This window comes from Cardiocondyla obscurior, linkage group LG03 (genome assembly GCF_019399895.1).
Source record: "Cardiocondyla obscurior isolate alpha-2009 linkage group LG03, Cobs3.1, whole genome shotgun sequence".
NCBI lineage: Eukaryota > Metazoa > Arthropoda > Insecta > Hymenoptera > Formicidae > Cardiocondyla > Cardiocondyla obscurior.
In genome coordinates this window covers 8,961,403-8,983,224 of record NC_091866.1, presented here as the reverse complement: position 1 = coordinate 8,983,224, position 21,822 = coordinate 8,961,403, and the positions used below count along the sequence as shown (strand labels likewise).

The 21,822-nt window shown below is 42.4% G+C and overlaps 1 protein-coding gene across 1 annotated transcript in view; it reads left to right on the top strand.

Moving 5' to 3' along the window:
• The window catches only part of Sprt (PDZ domain-containing protein sprite), a 117,843-nt gene that overhangs the window by 5,733 nt on the left and 90,288 nt on the right, over nt 1–21,822 (top strand). Inside the window, exons 3-4 of the mRNA XM_070675080.1 lie at nt 18,545–18,874; nt 19,048–19,085. The gene's annotated coding sequence lies outside the window, so the exon portion shown is untranslated. The remainder of the gene's footprint in view (nt 1–18,544; nt 18,875–19,047; nt 19,086–21,822) is intronic.

Genomic DNA, 21,822 nt, shown 5'->3' with positions numbered 1-21,822 from the left:
GGGGCAATCACAAGATTATCACGACAGCGTTCCCGTGTCCGTGGGCTCTCGGGGCCCTCGTCGACGACCCGCTGCCTTGCGGTAGAAACAAAGGTATCAGCACGAAGGCTTTATTAAGCTTGGCCGGGACCCGCCCGACAAAGCTCCGATAGTTTCGGCTAAATGAAATACGGGTCGGCTATAAATACCGATCTATCGATAGTAGGGGAGGCCGTGACATCGCCCGTGGCGCCTACGACTTCGGACAAAGGATAACTGTATTCGCTTCAATTGACTTAGGAAGCAATCAAAGCTGCATCACGCTGCTCGTCGGTAGCTTGCTCGTGCAAACCCGCAAACAAAACCGAATAATTTAAACCTTCTTGAATGTTATTAGTATTCCCTGCCGCTTTGCAATGTTCAGTAACAAATTTTTCAAAGCTGTTTAAAGCGACATAAAATATAACAAATTAAAATACACAAAAATTAAATTAATAAATCTTTATATTATATTTATAATTAAAATATTAACATCGTGACGCATTTATTTATATTTCTTTTTAAATATTTTGTCGAGTTATTTAATTATTTCTTTCGGAGTAAAACTAAATGTGAGCAAAACTGAGGACAAGAATCTCTTTTGAATCTGATGTAATACGGATATTAAACCGCTCGGTGCAGTCTTCTTATTCGTAAATGCGATTTGTCGTTCCTCATGATAAAGCGGCATCGACAGAAAAGTGGTAAAAGTGACTGACGCTACTAAAGAGTGAGTTCGCAACGGTTTCAAAGGGCCTCGGCGTTTCTCCCATTACAGAGCATATCTTTGGACATAGTCATGAAATAACGGCCACGCAATTTCGCTTTGATGTAATTTCAAAGTGCATTACGCTTTCAAGTTCGGTTTAAAAGAGGCGGCGATGTATGTAGTTATTTATTCTAGTATCGACACATTCGAACGAGAAATGTTTTCGGCGAATCTAAATTCAACGTTACGTCCGCTTAAAATTTTCATCCTTCGTAATACGGGACTGAAATTACTACGGCGAAAATACGCGTGGGTCTAATTATTCATACCGTCTGTTTTTAACCACGAAATCTGCATTTACATGTTTGCAAAAACTTCGCCGTAATGCATTATTTCGATCGCGATTCAATTTTTAATCAAGCCCTCCACTATCCGCATCGTAACCACATCCCAGCTCGATTGAAACCTGCTTGTCGTATTCGACGTATCAGACTTCCGGCGAAACTGCAAGTAACCAGAGTAGAACTTTCAATTTGCCGTACGCGCGGTCCATGCAAATCTCAATAACGCGGGGTGTCTAGCTATATTGCGTTTTGTTCTTATTTGGAAGAAGAAAAAAAAAATGACGTTCGCGAGCCAGCACACGTATCGGATAAAAATACAAAAATTCACGGGGCGAACGAAGTAATGAGAATATTGTACAATTGCGTGACTTACACTACCGGACGTGTCGCCGCCTTTACGCATACGCGGCGTTAGTCAAAGCAAATTTCCGACGCGCTGGACCCTCGCGATTCACTTTGCCGATACTCGCCTCAGTCTCCGCGTCGACAGTCGACACACTACTGACGCTTTCCCGCTGAAAGCCCCGAGACCAAACGCGTTAGGTAAGCTCCCGTTGCAGTCTCCCGCCGCGTCTAATAGCGTTCTCGCTGATAATCGCCGTAAAGCGCAGAGAAGCGACGACGAGTGCTTCCGCTCGAAATTCCCCGGACAAGACTTCCGCGCGCGCGACTGTCATTTCCTTAAAGCGAGCCGTGTGTAACTCCACTCGTGTAATACATGAAGGAGGGAACGGCGACAGGAGAGCTTCCCTTTCTCGTCATCCAAGTTGGGAGGGCTTTCGAAACGCGAAAGCCAAACAGCGACAGTCGGTCCCTCGATCCTGGGAAAAAGCTCGTGGCTTTCGATCGACGCGACTCTCAAAGCATCGAGTTTCTCGTTCGAATGGAAAAAAGGAAAAGAAGGGAAAACGGCCGTCTCCTCGGCGACGTTCTCGAGAAAACGGCGGCGAATAGCTCGGGATCCATTTAACTTGAATAGCGTTCGTCGGCTCCCGCTCGCAGCTCGCAAAAGTCGCAGAAGCAGTCGAATAAGAAGAAATATATATCGCGTTCCATCTACCATGATCGCGTTCTCCGTCTATTCTTGCTGCAGGTGATGCTGATACCTCTCTCGTAACGCGACAGCGTGTTATATTATTGGAGATCACGTATATTAGCACGCAAACGCGAACATTTCTATTCGTATTTTCTATTTTTTAACGTGTTACGACGAAAACTTAATAATCTACCTTTTATTCCACGCTGATAATTAGAGATAACAATTAAAAGGACAAAAGATAAACGATATTAATGAGCGGAGGTTTTTCCTTATAAAATTTTACAGAATTATATAACGAATGCGAATGTTGAAATATTTCGTCGATTGCATATGCCTTTGCGAGACGCGATACACAGAAACAATTTCGAATACAATCAAAGCGCGTACTGATAGTCAGGATACGTTCCGAGGTGCCAAATTAAAGACGCGGCTCGAGCGCGCCGGAGTCGAGACGCTGTTCTCTGATTACTAAAGGAGGGTAGCTTACCGAGTTGCATGACAATCCGACGGCTTTCCGCGTCCGTGCATCCCCTCCCTCACCCCCGATCGCGCCTGGATCGTCGATAAACGGACTTTTCGATCGATGTTTTCCACTCCGCGATACCGCGGCGCACAAAACTCGATTTATAAGGACTATTCCTGTCCTGCGCGGAAACTGAATCATTTCCGGCGTATTTGCAGCGTCAAAGGCAGCTCGCGCGGTGGTTTTCCCCTCCATCCCCGTGTCGCGCGGAAAGAGAAAATCGACTTTTAGCATTATGACAAGGTAATACGATGCGACGTACCAAAGGGTGCTCTCGAGGACGACAGATCTCGCCGATCTGCCAAGGCAAGTCGATCGAGAGCGCCATTGCCAGAATCGTTCGGTTCGAGGTAGGAAGAAAAGGGACGCGGTGAAAAGAGCAGAAATTGCGATTTTCAGGTCGGCTGTTTCCAGCCCCCGATCTATAGCCATCTTTTTCTCTACGTCCGCTCTCGCTCTTTTCCCGGAAATCCCGTGGGATTCGACGCTCCGGCTGTACTTTATGTTTGGCAAACCGCGGAGGAGGAGAAAAGGGCGTAAAGGGAATCGACACAATCGCCGATGATCGCGCGTACGTGCTTACTGAATTTCTCGGCTTCTTACTCGTGAGTAATTTGATTACCGGACGTCGTCGGTATTTCACGCCACTTCTCGCCGACCGATTTTCACGTTTGATTAGAAACGAATTGCCCGTTAGCCGTATTGCGAGACAACACGTGCGCATTGCCACCGGATGCCTGCGCGATCCACTTTTCATTCTCGTTTATAATTCATCGAGTTTCTACCTTCCGTACGTTCTCCGGGCATGGGCAACCCCGGTAACAGAAATCCTCCTTTCGACTACCGTTGTTTTATCGAGTATGCATCTCGTCTCACATTTAGTCGAAAGTATGCGAAAGAGGGAGCGCGCCGTTTCTATAAAACGGCGAAAGAAATGGCGCGGATCTCTTGAAAAATAAAAGCAATATTGTTACTCCGAAGAGAGGAACGTTTCTTGCGAAACAATTTTATTGTTTTATTTAACCTCGCGCGCTCGCGCTTTTCCAGTACTTTCATTAAACGCGCGCCTCGGATATTTCGCTCGGCAATTTTTGACGAAATTCTTTTTACGAACGAAATTGATTGTTATCCACTTAAAAATCACAACTCTCGCAGGGTCAAGCCGGGCTTAGCTGGCCTTTCGTTTTTTCTCATCTAATCGACGTTTAACTTCATTTAGAACATTTTTCTGCACTGACGATGCAAAGAAAGCAACCATGTAATAAAAAATAAATACGCGTCCGGTATCTTGATTAATTGCCATCATTGAGAGAAAAAAAAAAAAAAAAAAAAAACGAGAGCCATTTCGTGGTTTTTACGAGGAAAAAGTCAGAGAGACATAAAAGCGGCTTTCCATTACCGCAGTTTGCTGTGCTCGAAGTCGGCGGTCGTCAATGTCGCGGACGCGACGCGGTGCAATGTCGACGTTTCGACGTAGCGTCGATTCTAGTGGTCACCGTTAAGTCTGATCTATTTCGACAGAGGAGCCAGAGTCCCCGGCGTAGAACGTGAAACGACGATTATATCGCCCTTAACGCGAGCGGCTCGTAAACGCGTATCCACTATCACAAGCGCGGCTCGCCCACGCCTCTAATTGCGTGGTAAATATAATTGCTACCGCAATTTGTTGCATTTTGTTCAATTACGACCGGTACCGTCTGGTCATTAATAACACCCTCGTTAATTGCTAATCAAATATTATGAATTACGTTTACGCCTTTTTAATAACGGTGATAATAAAATGGCGGCCGGGCGCGGCGTAACAGAATGCAATTTCGCGGATGGCGTTATTCTCTTGGCTTATCGCTCGTCACGCAGTCGGTTCTACAAATTGCATATATCCGCGTTTTGAATATCTAATGCGCTGTTTCGACATTTGATGTCGAATTGGCCCGTACATCGGCGTCCGTAGGGTTGGTTCGAATGCACGCTGCCCAAACCACCTTATGTCTTTCACCTTCTGAAACGCTGTGAGGGATAAGCGCATAGAGGGTCGGCGTATCCAGGTCATGCCGCACCATATTGACGGGTCAGAACCGACCCTGACAAATATCGAAATATATTGTCCTTATTCAGTCAACCGGCGACTACAGAAGAGTATTTCACTGCAAACGTAGAATGATTTAAAATTTCTATTAAAAATTATTATTATTCTCTTTGATATTTCAGCATTTACAAACGAACGAGCCATTTTCATTCCTTTCGCAACGTCCATCGGGTATTATCGCTAATTTCGCTTTATGCTTTTATTTGCCAGCACAAGAATACTTGTTTAATTCTGAAAAAGTAGATAACGTTTGTGTATTCAATGTGCGTCTAACTTATTATGCACTTCTCTTTACGATTCCATAAATAACGAGATTTTTGTTTTATACCCCGTCGAAAATAATTGCGCGCGAAGGCTAGTACGCGCAAAAATGTTACTTTTATTCGATTTCACTCGTACCAGCCGACCCCCCTGCCCTCCCCCTCCCCCCCATACGCATCATTTATCTTCTATATTGCGTGCAGAAGTTATATGAATAAATGGCGACTCTGAATCATCTGATGCACGTCTGTGCGTACAAGTATGCGTCTGTACGTGTTCGCGCCGACACACGTATGTTTATCAGGCCGCGCCGTGTGTACGCTAGCTCAAAGTCCGACCGGCCGTGGTTGCGCGGCCAGCCGTGTTTAACGAGACACGAGCACGGCTCACGTCAGATCGGCTACCGACACACGAACGAATGCATCACGGCCGAGTAACTAGCGTGCTTTTTAAATGAAAAATCTCGCCGGCCGCGTTCGACGCGCTTTCCCCAGCACGTCCGCCGCTCGTTTATTCTCGCCCGTTTAAATACCCGTTGACAATCCGAGCGTTGCGATTCGATTCATCGCGCCCGGGGAGTTTGACGTTCCATAAAGTTCCGTTAAATCTCTTTGGTAATAAATTGTAATCGTTTCTCAAGTAAGCAGAAGACTCCGCGACACGTCTGGTAGCGTGCACGTCTTTCGCGAGCCAGCCTACCTTTTTTTCTTTTTTTTTTTTAATAAATGAGAAGTCGTAAAAGCACGCGCCCAACAAGCTGACGTTGTAATTCTATGGCGATGCGAAAGATCCACCCCCGGCGTTATTATGACTGACGAGATTCGCGCAAAGTGTAGGGGGGTGAATGTTATTTATTCGACGTGCGGTATTCACGCAAAACGCGATGCCGTCGTCACGATCTCGTCATCTCGAGAGGGATTCAATGAGCGACGAAAAGGGAAGGCGAGTCGTTAACTTAGCCGCCTCGGCGACGGGCGATGTAACGAAGGGTGAATACAAGCGAGAGACACGCAATCTTCGTAATAGGAGGGGACCGCAAAAATGAGACGGAACCGGGGTATTTCGAGAAGGGTAACGCGAAGCGGGTCTCGTCGAGTGCGACGAGTCGGCGTTCTCCACCGCCGTGTTGCAAACCACTAACGGACGAGCGGGCGGCTGTGTAATTAAAAAGTGGAAACGTAGACGGAAATTGTTGACGCTGCGAGGGATCAGAATCCCGTCACCTCCGGTGCTCGCGAGCTACGTGCTGTTGCGCAACGTTCTCGGAATCTATCCAGATGGAACTGAGGCGAGGCAGACTTTTTTCCACCTTTATTTGCCATGGAAAGTGAATTCCGGACGATTAAAAACGTTGTAAAACGTAAAGGGGAGGTAAAAAAGAAAATCGCATTACTCCGGAGAACGTTTTCCCGAGGACCGGTCCTCACTTTTTTCGTCTTTCTTTTTCTGCGAGTACTCTGTTGTCTGTAAGTACATTTGGTTACACGACGTCCCCAAAGTATGACCCAAATGCGACCAGCGAAATGAAGACTGTTTAAATCACGGAGAGCAGGTTTCACATTTTAAGGGCAAAGTGTAGGAAGAGTTAAAATGCAACAGTCGCAAGTTGAAATGTAAAAACACTGTGACGCGCGTTTCAGTCGCATCCGGAAAGGCAGCACGGGCTGAGATCTTTAGATACGTGACTTTTGGAAAAATATGACCGAAATTTGACATACCTACGTGAATCGCGATAAATCCGAATAGGTACCTCATATCGACGATTGCACGAAAACGCGCAGCGCATAAGAAACGAGCCAGCTTCCGACAACGTTTGAGAAAGATCCGACAATCCGTCGCGCTGCACTCCCTTAAATTCCTCCCGTAATCGGTGTTCTATAAATGAACGATTCTCACGGACGCGAATGCGGGCGCTTCTTTAACTGCGGCGATAACAACGACGCTTCTTTCGTTGACGCCTTTATCGAAAAGTTAATGTTTTATGCTAGGTTGATGACGGCTCGATTTCCGTTCTCGAAGATCGGCGGAAGAATGCTTTAGACCCGAGTAATTTTTCTCGCGATAATATATTAAGTTGCGCGATAAGGTCCCGGGACTGAGAAAAGGACAGAAGGGGAGAACGTCGCATAATAAATTGTCGTCCGGCGTTCGCACGAGGTGGACAAAGTCGCTAACGATGACATTCGTTTATCATGCGCAGCCGAGGCTTAAAGCCTTCACTTGTCTAGTAGCTTGCGCGAGTTCCTCGCTTTTTCCATAGTTTTAGATAATGTAACGTAGGGAGAAAGAAAGAGAAAGAGAGATAGTAATAATTCCGCTCGTACAAACCGTAATTTGATATCCCCAATGCTACATAAAAAACTATTACACAGAACCACCCCAAATTTTTTTTTTTTTTTTTTTTTGAGAATTAAAACAATTAAGCGCCGAGGAAAAGATAAAATTAATAAAACTCTTTATTAAAAAATAGCAATATGGAAGAATGCCTGAGTCATTTATATTAGGCTTCAACAATTTTATATCATTTATACGAAGAAATGGTAGAACGGTAAAGTGCAAAAAATGTCAGATATAATTAAATTAAATTTTACGGAACTGTAAAGCGCTAATTTTCAAAAGGAGATCGTGTCAAAGTGTAGCGCGCTTTCAATACATTCACGAAACGGTTTCCACAACACTGCTGACGACAGGAAGATTTCCCATTTCAACGCTAAAGTTACATCGTTGAAGTTACGATAGATTGGGCTCTTGTTAGCACTCAATTTCACAACATAATGCGCCTGCAACTGCAACTTGCTCTTGTTAATTGCGCTAGCAAAGCAAGGAAAAGAGGCAAAGAGGAAATTCCAATATAGGATTTTTGATACAGACGTAGAATTTCAAATAAGACTCCTTTAAATCATATCATTAATTTAATTAATCGGAAAGCTAGATTAATATCGCGTTGATAGAAATGCACCTTATAATATTAATTAATAGTTAAAAAATATAATTAATAACGAAACAAGAATATAATCTTAAAACAGGTTTATTTGAGTATTAAAAAAAAAAATTATATATATGCCTTACGTTATCATCGCATGTCGCGACATAGTTTCTCGTTGGATGCAAGATATAATTTAATTTTACTCGTGTAAAAAGCTATACGTGTATAATGTAAAAAGCTGTATAGCTTAAACTAACGTTAATTACGGCTAATGTAATCGGCCATAAGCCCGGCGCAGTAAGGCAGAAAATGACGGCCGGCCGCCGGCCGGTTTGACTAACCCACGCCTTTTCTACTGCAACAGCCATAACGAGGAGTCGTTTATCACCGGCGGTGGTAAAGCCGGGGACCGGACGCCGTTCGATTCATTTAGTTATGTTAACGAAGTATTAACGCGCACGATAAGTCACCGTCTTCGTGCAAACACGATGAGTTGAGGGCCGATAAAAAGAGAAAAGTGGGAAGGAGGTTTCGCGCGGCGTTTACAGCGGCGGACCGGAAGTCGTGTAATTTTTCTTCCGAGTGGCACATTCAAGAGGCAAACGGATCGTCGGCGAGTTAATTTATTCCGCAAGCATCGTGACGGTGATCCCTATTAACTCGTTCTCCGCGAGTTGCCTGGCGGTTTAAAGAACTTATATCGTATGCTAATGCGCGCGATATGCCAACGATTAACCAAAGAAAACGAGATTTAAACGAATGATGGTCCTGTCGTTACTAATCTGTAATCAGACTTGATAAACGGCGGTATTATGGTCAACTTAAATCCGCATTACGCCCTTTTTTTTTTTTTTTTTTATAACGTTTCGCAGTTTATATCTTCCGTAGTCAAGGGTAATTCCGAACGACTGTTCTCCGGTAAGAAAGGGGTGGGAATTTGCTAAATTACCACGACAGATGTTACGATCGGAAGAATTCCTGCAGCTGCCTTAGGGGACGTCATTTGCGGTGTGGACGTCGTTCGTCGTTTTAATCGCGGTCGATCAGCGCGAAGCAGTTTGGGAACGGAGACGCTTTTAAGTAAACGGGGACACAATTCCGGACAACGTCGCGGATAATATACCTCGATTTAGCGAGCATAAAAAAAAATTTATAATGTCGAAGCAGATTGAGGCGACGCCCGGCTCGTCAACCGGGTGCTCTTCGTAAAAGGAACCCATCCGCAATTTCCGCGCGCTGCGTTTACGAGCGTTTTTCTGTCGCTCTTAACCAACCAGACGACGATCCGTTGAACTTTATACGGCATAAATGCGTGTGTGAAAACCAGGAAAGAAAAACGCCAACTATCGTAACGCGCGTTAAGATCGAGATCAGGGAAGAAGCGGCGCCGGTAATAGCCAGGACGGCGAGGCATCGTACCTTTAATTTTACTCCGCACATATTTTTACACATAAATATCGTGATTTATACGATCGTTCGACGCAATCCCTTGACATTGGTTCGCGCAATGCTATCTGCATAATGCAAAGAAAAAGTCATAAAAAAAAACGTATTTTATACAGGTTATACATATATCAGGGCGAGCCATTTTCTCTTGTTTCTCCCAGTAAATTTAAGACAACTATTTTACATGTAATAATTTTTTAATAATTAACTATAGATATAAGGTATATTTTATACTTTTTGTTCTTTTAAATGTTGACTTTGTGCGTTAACTTCGTAAAGATTATATTAAACGAATAAAGTTGTCGACTATCGCGAGTTAGCTTCTGTGACTAACATCTGTGTTTGAAACTTTACGACATAATTGAAAAGCACTTCTGATCTTAGCTCGCTTCGTCTCGAATCTTATGATATATCAGTCTGATTTATTGTGTTTTTCGTACGCTTTAAGAACGTGGACTCCGCGTTATCTGGTTGTCGCTCGGTTGAACTCCTGACGCGTCCCTTCGTGAGAAATTTTTCCAGACGCTGGTATTTCTTGGACTTATCTAAAAACGACCCGCATTGCTCTTAGCGGGTTCGATATCAGTTATCGTTGCTCGCGTTACAACGATTGTTCCATCTCGGGATTCAACTTCGACTCGTACTTAATAATTTTTATTTACGAAATATATCCCAGGCGCTGCATGAAAGCGTCCGTCTTCGTTCGCAAGCGCGTAATTATTGGGCGAACGCTACGCCGCTCGTGATACGTGAAACGCGCAATTATAATTCTCACAAAGGGAAAAGGGTAGACCATTGGCCAGCCCATTAGTTCGATCGACCAGGCCGTGGGACGTCGGGCGCGACAGCAGGCACTCCTTGCTTATTCCGTGCATCACGCGTCGGGCATCAGGGATGGCAGGCACCATGCAAATATCACGTTACGAAATCGGGCTGCGTATCGCACCTATAAGCTTCGGATCCTTAAACCGTGACACGGCGAACGACGAGCTTCGATAGGATAACACCACGTCCGCCAGATTATCCCTTCGTTGATATTTCTCGGATGAATTCGGAATACGATCCTCGGCGCTTTCATCTACCGGACCAATCAAATGAACATATTTTTAATTTTTGATATTTTTACTTAATCTTTATAATCTATACGTTTGCTTGACGCTGTCGTAAGCGTCGGTGAAACGCAATGGAACGATGCAGGGACGCAACTTCGCAGATAAGCACGTCGTCTCTCTTTCGCTATCTTTTTCTTTCTACTGTTTCCTCGTCTCTTTCGTTGATGCTAAAGCTGTCGTGCTCGATTATTTGTTGCTTAATCCTTCGACCGTGACGTCTTACACACAACGACGCTTTCGAGGATTCCGCGCCGGCTTCGCCACTAATGCCGAATTAATCTTTTATGCTAGTCGCGAGCCTTCTCTTTCGCTGTCTAACGTTGATAATCCTCCCGAAGCTGGTACGTTGGACTCATTATCCGCCGCGCATTTAGCATTTAGTGTAATCAGATCTGATTACATTTAGATTTAAATTTTCTTCGTTTATCTCTGAAAAAAAAAAAAATGCATTAGCGAGATAGGAAAGGATTAGAACTCGTAAAATAGAAAAAATAAAATAAAATAATGTAGAAGACTTTTCTAACAAACTTTTCCAGCATTTGTTTTTTTGTTTTGCTTTTTTTTTTTTTGTCTAACGTCCGTCTTTTTCGTTTAAGTTGATTAAAACGTTTTATATTACTAGAAAAATATTTACGCAGAGAAAATATTAAGCCGAGGTATTAATGCGCGTCCGTGGTTTCGTCGAGAATTCGCGAATTGCATCGGTGAAACGTCAGAGCCGGAGATGTACTGGGTGCGCATAGTAATTACCGCGGTGAAACCGGGTCAACTCCCTTACGCCCTCAAAAGTTCTCCCCCCATTTTTTTTTTGTGATTTTTTTTTTTTGTTTCGTTCCTCCACCGTAACGGCCGAACTTCCGGTTTCGCGGTACCCATCCCGGATACGTAATGAAAATGGGTGGCCTGCCAGGCCGCCGTCACTTAAGCCCCAAGTGCGAATATCAAAGTCTGCTTTATCCGCGTAGTCTATTTACTTACCCGTCGCGTAGTTACAGAATTTCGTTCACCTGCTCCATCAAGGAAACTTTTTTCATTAGGCCAAATGACGAGATGGACACGCGCATAATTGCCAAAGTGGTACTTTCCGCCATAGGGGGCCATAACCATTTTCGTGCCGGTAAAGGTCGTCTGACGGATGGATACGGTTAGAAATGTTAGTGCCACCCTTCTAAGCCCTAAACAGATTACCGAAGGCGCCGAAGAGGCCTGGGGGGGTCAGGTCGTTTAGGAACGTAACCCTGAACCTATCGTAGCCACGATCGAAAATTGTTCGATACGCAGAGGGCCGTCACGCCCGTTCGCGCACGCGGTGATTCTCCGACCGATTAGAAACTGATTTTTCTTAAATTAAATTTGCTCACTTTTATCTATTCTTTACTTATACTTTCTAGCGCCCGATATTTCTTCCTCGGCGTTGAGAGAAACGCTGAGAAAGTTTCGACGTACTTTCTTAGAGCGTTAGAATTCTCGTTTTTACGGGAACTTCTTCTGAAGATTCGATCGCGTGACTAGTTTCGTAAGACGGTCGCGATGCACGAAAGTTTTCAGCCGAGTACGACTTGTAGAAAACGCACATACATATTGTTACGCTTTGTCGATATCGATTCGGTTCGGAGTTCGACGCGCCTGCCGTGGTCCGGAGAAACTCTTTCAATCGAGATCGCGAATTGCTTTCGAGAGGCACGAAAATAAATATCCGGAGCCCTATATTTGTTAACCGGACGCTCTCCGGCAGTCGGGCATAAAGATTTCCTTCCGAGTGAGATAAGGGGTTCTGAGAGCTAATTAAAGTTTTCGGGAGAATGTAGACCACCTAGTGAAGAGAGTTTCCGACGAAGTGAAAACTTGGTCGCTATCGGGGCACGCTTCAACTTGTAGGTATGACAGGCTAGATATCCATCAGCTGTACGTCACGAATTCCAATCGACACCGCCGTCTACCGACGATACGTTTTATAACGGCGTTTATAACATTTTCACGAAATATCGTATAAGAGGAATCGATATCATTTAAATAAATTATATCGCGCCACCGAGAGTAAAGTATTAATTATAATAAAGTACCGATAATATATTTAATAAAAATGCTCAAAAATATGTTTTGAATGAGGAGGGAATATTTTTTAAATAAATTTTATCAACGTGTCTCGTCAATATTTTTTGGTGTCATTTTATTTAGATACGTGATACAGTACAAAATACAATGTATACATGCTCGTCGATAATTTTCATCGTATATACCGTGCGCTTCTTTCACGAGAGCGTGCGTTAAATTCGCATCCTCATCACGGAAGGAGGATAGGATAGGTTGTAATAACTATAAATATCAGTAGGTGTGGTCAATTTAATTTTGATTACACGGTGGTACGGAGAGTCGACGTAATGAATAGGTGTTCAAGCTGATAACGCTGAATCCCGGCATTCTACCTGCCGGAAAGCCCCTTTAGCTTATTGTTCGGCTCGCACGGTTCGCATAAATCTTCGGTTCCCTGCGGACGACTAAAGGTACTCCTTGCGAATTGAGGACCAGGTAACTTTCGTCGAAAACTTTCGAACGAAATTGCAAGCATCGTTCCGAAACAAAAAGAACAGGATCCCCTCAATAACTAAGCCCGACTTGACGCTTCGACAATAAAAGAGAAATAAAGGGAAAGTTTTCAACGTGCACAGGAAAACAAAAGAGAATTTGATGTTCAATGATGAAACACAGTTGAAAAGCATCTCAATCGTCATTTATTACAAAAAAAAAATACATATATATGTATATAATTTTTTTTTTTTTTTTAAAGTTTCTCTGCATCTCGATTATTTAACGTTGACATTTTCATTTCTATTTTTATATACTTGAAAACTCTGTTCATGGCCAACAGTCAACGAGTTAAAAAAAGAAAAATATTAACGTTAAATATTTTATACTATTTCTCTTAAATCTATCTTCATTATTTATATACGTACATCAACTACGCGAATGAAAGATATTGTCGTTGCAACTGTCGACTGGGTCGCGAGCGCGGATACCGTCGCGAGATATCATTGGACAGCGTCCAACGTGCGAGTCTCTGATAACTGCGTGCCGCTTTTCGCGATTAGACATTGTTACGGCCGACAAAATCGAGACAGTCGTCTGCCTGAGGGACCTTAGAGCTCCTTTTTGCGAGCGGTACGCACCATTGCACCGGACGTTAAGTATGGTAATGAGTTTCAACGCATATGCCGGCCAATAGTCATCAATTATTCTGAATAATGGCATGCAAATAGGGCACAGCGTAGGCAATTAATGTCACTATTTGCGGAGGCTTATCCCTGGTGTATAGGACGCAGCAAAGCCGCAGCGACGGCCCTATATTTGTCGATCGTAGGCAGGTATAACGCGCCACGCTCATTGGGAACTCGACAAACACGCGATACTGATCATTCCGTTGTGCGCAGCGTACCCACCGCTCGTAGATCGGTATAATAACCTCGTCCCTCAAAACGCTTGTATGTACACGTACGCGGCTTAATTGAGCCACGGTAACCAGCGCGACGCGAGTCTCGCGTGAAATGACGCAATGGCTTGCACATCCGCGCTGCGAACGCACTTCGGCTTCTCGCTTACGCTTGGGCTCCCCCTCCCCTCCCCCTTCCCCCGTCCGTTTGCGTCGGAAATTTGTAAAAAGCATTGCGAGCTGCAATGTTAATTTTCGGATCCGCGGAAGTAAGCGGCGGCATTTTGATTAAATTTGGTTGGACTGGTCGAAGAATTACCGAGAGTAACAAGAACCGACTTGTTCTGCAGACGAAAATAAATGTTTCCTTGTGAATTAAAAATTATTTTCTAAATAAAATAATAGAACTGCATCGCTTGTATGTATAATAAACAAGAGCAAAATGTTTTACTGCGAAATAAATTAACTGCGTGAATTATGTAGGTAAAAATATTGTATAATAGAAGAGATGCAGGAAGAGAGAATCGCGTTGATTGCAAGTGTTGAAATATTTAAGAAGTAGAGAAGGAGAGAGAAGAGGTTCATATCATATGTAAAGGCTATCCCAGCTTCGGTCTGCTCACTCCATTTGACATGATGCATCCACCGCAGCATCATTATTAACGCACTACACTCCACGGTGCGAATCGCCGCTGACAGTTGCGTCGCGAGGTGCGCGCGTTCTGTTAATTAACGGACCGGAAACGGTCGCATAAGCGTCTCTTTTTCGTCCGAAATAATTAGCTACGGCGCCCTGATAAATATCGGGTCGCGAACTGCCGCGCGGAAAAGGTGATTACAAAGCGATGAAGTACGCGCGGTCGGCCGGTGAATAACCGATGTCGGAAAACGGTTTAATCTCCGCCCGTCATTTCGCGCTCGCTCGTCGCTTGCCCACGAAATTTTATCAGCCCTCATTACGGCGTAGCTTTAACGAACGATCCGTACGTTTAGCGATCCCCGTCCGGCTTCATCTCCTCCCCGCCCGCCGCTTTCCCTTCGCGTTTCGCGCGAAATAATCAACGGGTCGGAATGTATATTAATTATGAGTACGATGTATAACTTTAGCGGAATAATATCCGTTGAGTACCATCATCACCGCGGGACCGGGTCACAGTTGCCCGATGATCGATGGCTTTTCGCTTATAAATTGATACCGGAGACGCGTTTATCTCGCGCATATGACCCGATGGTCTGAATAGCAGAACGAAATATTGTGCATCTTCAATACGTCGAATTATGATAAACGCGCGTAGTTTATTAGCGTTAATAATTATTAACGCTAATTAATAATAATAACCGCTACGAAAGTTTACTCTCATCTATTATTTTTATAGTTTGCTTTCGTGACTTTTAATTAAAAAAAAATTAAACTTTTCGAAAAAAAAAAAAAATAATTATAAAGTAAAAGACACATAATTTATATGTTTAATATAATTTAAAATAAAATAGTAAAGGTTTATTCTGGGTTTATATGTCTTAATTAAAATAAAAAAAAAACTAATTATTCTTTTACTTGTAAGAATCGAGAATAATTTGCGGATTTCGTGAACGATTTGACGACATTAACTCCACGTTACTTTTCATCACCCGGCGTCTCCTTATTCCTCCTTCGGGCTACTGTCTTCCTTACTCCCGTTTACTTAAATCTCGCTCATGAGACTAAAAAGTGTGCATTAGCGTAATTTACGGCCCAATAAATCAGCCGGCTCGCCATCGCGGGAACAATTCCGCGGCAGGAAAAAAAGGGAACGGGATATGGCCAGAGTGCGAAAATAGGGGGCAATGGAGGAGAAGTGAGACGGGGGTGGAAAGTCTTCTTTTCTCCAGGCCGTAATTTTATACACGCTCGCGCGTTCGTTTCTCGCACTCCGCGCCCGCATTCCGCGGGGACGATATATGATAACCGAATATACTGGCTGCTTTTATTGTTATCGCACGAACGTCACCTCACGTCCGACGTACACCCGCGCGTGAAACAATCATCCACCTGCTTCTCACTCTTCTTTTTCCGCCGTCGAAATCCGCGCTTATTTTTCCGGCTCATCAGCCACCGTGACGTATTCAGGCACACCGACAGGAGGGGTGGCTTATCGAAACAGTGACGCGAATCAACGCGCGATATTTTTTTTTTTTATCACTACTCTTTCAATCTTGATGCTACGTAATTTAACGACAGTACGAGAATTTCTCTTATTAATTTTTAGGATTACTTAATTCCTTCGCGTCAACTTATAACTTAAAAATAATATTTGTTACGCTTAATTTTATAAAACGCGTTACGTTTTATTCCTCAAAAGAAGTGAGAGAGGAAAAACTGTTTGATTTAGAATGCGAAGGGCGTTGTAAGTGTAGGTACTATTTTCGAGAGGAGAGCTAGATGCTATCAGTAATTAAACACCTGGCGACACTATCGCCGGCCGCGCCACGAGCTGGCAATTAGCGTAACAACAGTGACAGAGTCAAACGACAATTTTTTTTTTTTTTTTTTTTTTCATCGACAATTCGCGGCGAGGCCCAGGCTGTCGAATCCCTGAATTGAAGGGGTGCTCGAAAACGGGCTGAACGATTGCGCGGGTGCGGCGGATACGGCCGGGTGCTGGGGACGGGTTCGCAGTACGACCCAATTTTCGTGAGATTGTGATCAGGCGACCGGAAAACCCCTGTAGCGTGCTAGGAGGCAGCGGCAAAGAGAAACCCCGCTTGGGATTTCGAACGGCTGTCCAGAAACGGCCGGGTATCGTATTTACGATATTGCCGGCCCGTTCCCATAACTGCTTTACCGTAGGGCGACGACCGCAGAAAATAACGGCGGTTGGTAGTTCTCCCTGTCATCGAGAGCGCGAGCGAAACTTGATTTGTGTCGTCGGTATATCGATTTGAACGGCCTCCGCAGACGGTGGCACGCGCAATACCGGCACGTAGCGATTTCTGCCGATCGCAGCCACCGTTCGCTGTGAATCTGGGGCTCCATTCTTGTCTCGCGCTAAGAAACTTCGCGTGCGAAAGTGACGCCGCGCGCTAATTGATATGTAACTCGAGATCTAAAAAGGTACACGTGTTACAATTGATTTTTTTTTTTTTTTTCTCTTTTTCTTTTCCGTGAATTATAGCCAGGAAATATCGTGGCCGCGACGGTGATTTATAGGAGAATTGTAGTTATATAAAAATACTTAAATTTAATTATTTCGCACGAAAACAAGGGATTATCTTGTTACTCTTTATTAATTTAGAGGCACAAATGTGTAGTGTAAACTGCATAGAGTAAATCTTTCCACCAACATGTTCAATCTAGGCCGAGAAATAAAAAGACTCGTACGATTTCCTTTAATAATGCTATAACATCGGCTGATTCGTGTTCAAGCAGCTGAATATCGACGGGATATTGAGTTCAATAGGAAACTCGTAGCGCAAAATGCTGCGTTAACATCAAATTCAAACGTGATAGATTATTCAGTGCGCTTATAAAATGTAACATCTAAATTCGAAGTGTGATCGAATTTTATTAAATATTGTCGATATTTTATTCCCATCACGTTTACGCGCCCGAAACGATTTTCATGCATTTCAATCGACTCGTATTTTAACGATATTAACTACTTTTTAAGAAATTACTCATTACCCGAGTGGAAATTGATTCCCACCGTTACCTAATAATTAGCTGGCAAATTCGTGGTTCATCTCGTCTAGCAAAACTGTTCAGCACTGAGTCAGAAGTGTAACCCCCATAACGTACTAGGTACTAAATAATTATTACGAGTTAACAACGAGCTAAAAAAGCTAGATATCTAAACGTTTTTCGCCGCGTACTTGTCTACTGCCGCGTTCTGACCTTACGCAAGGCTCGACCGCCGAGTCCGCCGGGCCCGCGGATCGCCGCGGTAATGTTAGTACGTGCGTGTGTTTACGTCCGGCACCTTGCGCTCGAAATTCACAAGGTGGAGGACGCGCGGGCGGCGGGCGGCGAGAACCAGTTTGCCCGGCGAATTCGGCAGTCGACCGCCGCGGTAGTGTGAGTACGCGCGTGTGTCAACATCTGGCAGGCAGTCTTCTTCGCGTTCCAAGAATCCAAGCTCGCAAGGTGGAGGACGCGCGGGCGGTGGACAGCGATAATCGGTTTGCCCGGCGAATTCGGCAGTCGAGCGAGCTTTGCGTAAGGTTAGAACAAAACAGTAAAGAAGTACGCAGATAAAAAAACGTATAGATATCTATTTAGATACGTGGTCCGCGCCGGACAGTGACTAGACGACCGATACTAGACAGATTTTGTTTTTAAATGACAACTTTATTTTTTAAAGATAGTCACTAAATAATAAATATTTTCTTATAGTTTATGGCTAGTACCAAGTTAGTCACCGAGCTAGTTAAGATATAAATTTAATCTACGCGATCTAACCACTAGCTGCATAATCAGATTAGCTAGATACATTTCCACTCGGGTATGTAATAGTTTTTAATTGTCGCGTATTCAATTTCCACATTTTTTTTGAACGTTGGTTATTTTTATTTTATCTATATTATTAAATAGTTCCTCGCCTAAGTATGATCTTGTTGCGGTGGCTGGGCTTTCAAGAATATTGTGTAATCACATTTTGTTTTTTTTTTTCTGTTTAGATTGAAAATCCGGAGAAGAGCCAACGCACACTCGTCGCCGATGTTAGTGGTGAAACAAACCGCAGCAGGTTTGTCGGATTTATTTCGGGAGTGCCGTTTCAAAAAATGGGCAAAGTAGTTTTGTTAAATAATTTTTGTGAACGGGAGTGTCGCATAATACCGCGCGAAAGATTTTAATAAATAAATTGGCCCACGCGCGATTGTAAATTATTATTCGCGTTTTCGCGAGTGTTTCGTGTGAAGAAGGAGCATCTGATCTGACATCCTGGACAGACTGAGAGGAGGAGGAGGCTCGGGAAGGGCATCACGCATCGGCGGAGCAACTCATGGGTAAGCATCACTTTTTTTTCCACGCAAAAGTACTAGCCTTGTAGTTTTAATAAGAGAAAATTTTATTTTTAATTATTTAATTAAAAAAATAATTAGAAACGTGTAAAATTTTTTTTTTACAATGAATATTTTTAGCATCTTTATAATTTAAATTTTATATTTATTTGTTACAGATTATTGTAGCATCAACTCCGCTGCAACGCATCGGTCGGTGAGTCGCATGTTTTTTTATTTGTTAGTTTTTTTTTTTTTTTAAATAATATAAGCATTTCGGGTGGGATATTTTTTCATTTAAAAAATATTTTAATAATATAAATTTCTATTATTTTTAATAATATACAACATTTATATTTTAATATAATTCTATTCTATTCTAAAATATTATTCTAATATATCATATATATTTAACCCAATATGAAAATTAATGTAGATCACGCAGGGTTAAGGGACATTGTCCGAAGTATTCCGGAAACATGGACAATGAATTTACGTTAGCTGTTCGGTAACATGAGCACGCGTGTTCTCGGCAAATCCGCAACTAGTTGCACTATCGATTGTGTCCAACTTTCGTGGAAATTGCGGGCAGTATTTAATCGGCCGCGGAACAGTTTGACGATACACGGATGATAGATTGTTGGTTAGTATGCTCAAAGAACGCGGCTGAAATAGAGATTCAATGATAATGTACGATTATTAATTGAAAATTTTAGCATTTAATTGCGATCGCTTTACTATTTCATTACTTGCATCGTTGTAGAGTAAAAGCTCTCATTTTATAATATTCCCCATTGTAACAACAAGACAGCGAAGATGAAACGTCAACGCTTCGCTTAGAGAATAAAAACTTAACGTTGAATTTCAAGCGTGTGTCACGCGAGAAAAGTTGAACGGTAAAGATGTCGTTTTGTACATAAATATACGGGACGGGAAATTAAAATGAGTTTCGCCGACCGCGACTTATTGAAATCTTAATGCATTCGTTTTTCACGAAAGAGGTGTCAGAAGCTTCGCGGTTTCTCGCCGTGCCAGGAAGTTTGCGGGCGTGCGCAAGTGCATTTCCCGCAGGCATCCTCGCAAGCACTCCCGCGGGAAAGACCGAGTTATTACTGCTATCAAAGGTGGCGGATAAACCTAGTGGGTGTCCCGTCCGTAGGATGGATTTCGCGATTTCACGAGGCGCTCTTGGATTCGCGAGAGCCGTTACTGAATCCTTCTCTCTTAAAGCTGCTCCCTCCGGAACGTTTAACACGATTTTTATCACGATAAGAGCAAGCAAAAGAGATCTTCATATTAAACCTCGAATGGCACCCTGTTTTTGATAAAATACTTCTTTTTCGCAATTTTGATACGCGATATAAATTGAAACTCTTAAAAATTATTTATGAATATTAAAAATGACGAGTTGAAGAAAACTTTTATTTAAATATATAAATATATAAATTTTATTATTTAGTCTTTTTTTATATACATATATACATTGATAATAAACTATTTACTAAAGAGAGCGTATCATCTATTATACGATTTGTAAGCGATTTACATTTTAAATTTCCTTCTTCTTCTTCAAATGTCACTATCGATTCGATCGTTGACTCTGATGTTATATTAGCTAGTAGATTAGCTATTATTACTTTGTTCATTACATCGTGAAATAGTTTTGTTGATCTGCCAAACCACGCTCTAAGGTTTTTCAGTCATGATGTCTTTCTGCCGACACTTCTTTTTCCCATTACTTCTTCTTGAATTATTAGATGTAGTAAGGCGTATTTTTTCATTTTTCGTTGTCTTCTTGATTCTTATGCCATTGACCACTGTCGCAATTTTTCCATCTTTAAAAGAGGTTTCTCATTCTTAGGACTAGTTTCGTCTTTTCTTAATTAACTTAAGATTGATTGCTTATACCGGCGCACGTTCGGTCCCCGCTGTATTTAGTCAATATAATATTGTCCAATCTCTACCGCGTGGAGGTATACAGTCGGGAGTATCACCACATTGAGCTTAAGACCATAAGGCATTTCTTAAACTCTTAGATCATTAGAGATTTATGGACTAATTTTCCAAAATGTGGAAACCCGACACCTCATTCAGATCAAAATTTATCAACAACTTGGTAAGAAAGTGATTACCAAATTGTTGATAAATTTTGATCAAAATGAGGTGTTGGATTTCCACATTTTGCAAAATTAGGCCACGTGGAGGTATATAGTCGGGAGTATCACCACATTGAGCTTAAGACCATAAGGCATTTCTTAAACTCTCAGATCGTTAGAGATTTATGGATTAATTTTACAAAATATGGAAATACAACTCCTGAGTTTGATCAGAATTTATCAATTACTTGGTTATCGCTTTCACAGGAGGCTTTTAATTATTTAGACATTAAAGATATTCTAAAATTATCTTCTATTAATAATTATAAAAGCTTATTACTTAAACCTATGACTAATTTTCTGTCAGTAGTACATTTCTGACATATTTTAAAAGTTTGATAATTCTATCCTATTATATTTCAAATAAAAGACATTTATTGCAACCTTATAAATAAAAAGGAACGAACATATATAAAATCGATCAATATATAAAATCGATGACTACCACATCATTTCTTCTTTCCTTTGAAAGCATTAGAATAATGAAATCCATCAATCGGATGTGGTTTATCATAAAATAATTTATATTCATATCTGCTGTCAAATATGATTGCGACTTCCTGATCAGCTCCTCCGAAGAAGGAAAAGTGTTCATATTTCTTGTTTGTACTTTTAATAGCATCCACTGCTTTCCTCTCTGTTGTCTTATTCTGTACTGCGTCATTGCTTGTTGCACTCTTCTCTATTGCGCTCTTCGCCATTGCACTTTCCTCCATTTCGCTTTTGTTATATTATCCGTCCCAATACCTGAAAGAATTATTATTTTAATTAGCAAGTTTATTAATACCTTATTCGCAA